The sequence below is a fragment of the Brienomyrus brachyistius genome, unplaced genomic scaffold (genome assembly GCF_023856365.1).
Source record: "Brienomyrus brachyistius isolate T26 unplaced genomic scaffold, BBRACH_0.4 scaffold93, whole genome shotgun sequence".
NCBI classification, from domain to species: Eukaryota; Metazoa; Chordata; class Actinopteri; order Osteoglossiformes; family Mormyridae; genus Brienomyrus; species Brienomyrus brachyistius.
The window spans coordinates 701,804-704,866 of record NW_026042368.1 but is presented as its reverse complement, the minus strand read 5'-3'; the positions used below and the strand labels follow the sequence as shown (position 1 = coordinate 704,866).

At 38.6% G+C, this 3,063-nt stretch overlaps 1 long non-coding RNA gene across 1 annotated transcript; it reads right to left on the bottom strand.

Annotated features, from left to right (window-relative positions):
* Nucleotides 1-620: 620 nt before the first annotated feature.
* LOC125727329 (uncharacterized) lies at nt 621-2,487 on the bottom strand. The gene is made up of 4 exons (XR_007388695.1): nt 2,080-2,487; nt 1,847-1,877; nt 1,627-1,673; nt 621-632 (listed from the first exon to the last, which is right to left on the bottom strand). It is a non-coding gene; the product is annotated as an uncharacterized LOC125727329 (long non-coding RNA).
* Between the last annotated feature and the right edge of the window lie 576 nt (nt 2,488-3,063).

The window sequence follows — 3,063 nt, the reverse complement described above, 5'->3', positions numbered from 1 at the left end:
TGGGGCAAGAGATAAATAAACCATGAATAAGAATCATATTTTGTGTCCTTTGTCTATACATGTCCATATATGCAAGAATGTAGGTAGGTTATAGATGTATGTTAAAACAAAATAAATTTTGATTTAGACTATATATTGCACCTAAAAATAAAATGAACTGAACTTTGAACTAGTTCAAAAATTTAAATTGTGAGCTATGAATGTGAACAGTTCACTTTGAGCATGTATGAACTGAACTTTGAACTAGATCATGAAAAGTGTGAACTTGCACAACACTGCTCCATTCTGAGAGCACAGTGATATCCACAAGCATCACAAACCAGCCAATCACAGGTTGGAGAATTTAGCCAACTGGTCCTGTGTGTATATTAAATGTTTAATGTACATGACAATAAAACGTCATGCTTTTTAAAGCCATTTAAGGCGTTGTTTGTCAATTAAACCATTTTTAATGCTATGTAAGACCAAATTGGTTTAATTACTTCTAATCCTAATAATGTCCCACGGAAACCCAGTCTTAGAGCTGTCCAGAAAAAAAATATTTTGATGATATTTCAAGGAAATTACTTTGTAACGGTGCTTAATAGGAGGTGTGATGTCGTGGAGGCAAACCTCAAGTGCTTCTGTTCTTTCTACAAGAAACAACAAACATTTCAGGTATGTAGCCATTTGAAACATTGTTCAAAATTAAGTTCAGTTCACTCCACACAAGCAATAGCTTCCATTATTTCCAGTCCACATTTAATATTTCAGAATTAGGTTAAATGACTGATATTTTAAACTGTATTTGTCAAACACTGCGCCCACTAACAGGTGAATAATATTGATTACCTGGTAATAGTGGCACCTGCTAGTAGGTGGGACCTATTAGGCAGCAAATAAACAATGTGTAGGATATACTGGGATGCAGAAAAGTGGACAAGCCTAAAGATTTGAGTGACAAGGGCCAAGTTGTGATGGCTTGATGATTCGGTCACAGCATCTCCAAAACTGTAGGGAAATATGTGAACGGGTGACGGAGGCTCATTACATGTCAGATAGTACAGCAAACCTCCAGAGGTCTAGAGGAATCCACGCCCTGATGAGTCATGGCTATTTTGGCGGCAAAGGTGAGCCTGGGCCCCACCATGAACCTGCTGACCACTGCAGGACCATCTCACAAGAGCTGGGGGTTATGATCCAGCTCTCTAGCCATCACCAAATGGCCCATATCAAAGTCACTCCCATCCTTACACTTGCACATTGTTTCTGCTTCCAACACATCAGCTTCAAGGACAAAGCATCCACCTGCTGCCTAATATAACCCCCCCACAGTCAGAAGCCACTGTAACCAAATAATCAATGTTATTCGCTTCACATGTTATGGCTGATCAGTGTATAACCTCTGTATCTCAGTTACGTTTCAGACTGTTTTGCTACATTGTGCAGATTAATATACTGTGTTTATAATACATTTCAAAATTTCCCAAAATTCAGCACATTGTCAGTTTCACTGGCCAACACACTGATCATCGTAACATCATCAAGTTCTTTAGCCAAATTAGGTGTGCTGAGCAATGGGAAACCTGACACTGCAGTACAGTGAATCATGCAGCAGGACTGGGAAAATGTAAAAACACATTTTACCTCCAAGGGCCACTGTTCTCCCACCTTTTTTCATTAGTCTTACACGTCTGTAAACACATAAAACATGTTTGCACATATACTGTACTGATCCTGAGAGGATTAAGATGGCAAAAAAATCAGTTGGGCTGGTGATTGCACAATATTTTAGAAGCTAAATTATGAAACGTATGACTATATATATTACACAATGATAAGGTATAAATACAGAAAAGCTACATACCGTTGGAGTGAAGCTGAAGTCCTTCTCTCTTCTAGACAATGGAATCAGTAGAAATGAAGTTTTGCCACGACATGAGAAGCCAGGAAAGTGAAGCAGAACATGAACAGGAACATTATTCAGCCTTGGCTGACTAGGTCTGTATTCCGGACATTACATTCATGATTTAATTTGACTGCAGGGGGCTTGAATAATTTTAACTTGCTTGCAGGTTCCCTATGTACAGTATGTATTACCTTTCCTGACCTTCGGAGGTCCTCCCTCCTGTTTCGGAGCATTTTTAAGGCTTTTTTCAGAATTTCCTGCTCTTTGCCGACGAGGCTACAGGGCAACTCTGCTGTGACCTTGAAATTACATGAAATATTCTGTTAAAACACTTTATTTGGTGTTTTACCTTGTGAATTGAAATTTTAAGCCCTAATTGTTCTTTATGTGGTAAAAAGGTAAAATAGAAAAATTAAACTATTTGATTAGAAATATTGATTTTAAACAATTTTATGAGGTACAGCTTTTGCTTATGACAGGGTTCCAGTCAATTTCCGCTCCCTTGCAGGCAGTGGTCCACATTTTTGATGCACCCAGGGATGATCTTACAGCAGCCTGGTGGAGACGTGTAGAGAAAAGAAAGATATCAGTTTTGCACCAAAAACGTTAGAATAGAGAGGAGTGCAGGTGGACATAGAATGAGCAGAATGAATGGTAGCAGTATTTCTGATGTCATAACCACTTATTCTGCTGATTCTACTTCCACCTGTACTGTCTGTGTTCTAACAGCTCTGTCCACTTTAGTTTCTATTTCCAGGACTGTGTGATACTTACACTGAATCTCTTTTGTTCAGGTGTTGCCGCTGATTTCCCTGCTTATTTTTTAGGAAGTCTTCTGCTTCCACTCCAGACTGCTTGAAGGAAAGACCATGAAACTAAATATGATATATTCTGTAACCATGACCTGACAGCAGTATGTCTGTGAAACCACAAAAAACACAGAGCTTGCTAACAAACAGACAGTTTACTTGCCTTTAGTTTTAAAATGGAAATTAGGGATTTCCCCAGTCTGAAGTTTTTGGGGAACAAAAGGTAAACATCTTGCTCCCCAATGTCCACAAAATCATCCCCTGTCACACCTTGTTCTTCATGGTAAAACACAGAGAAAATAGATTAATCCACATGACTGTAACTATAAAACCCAAAATATTATGGCCACACAGAGGTTGAAAAAA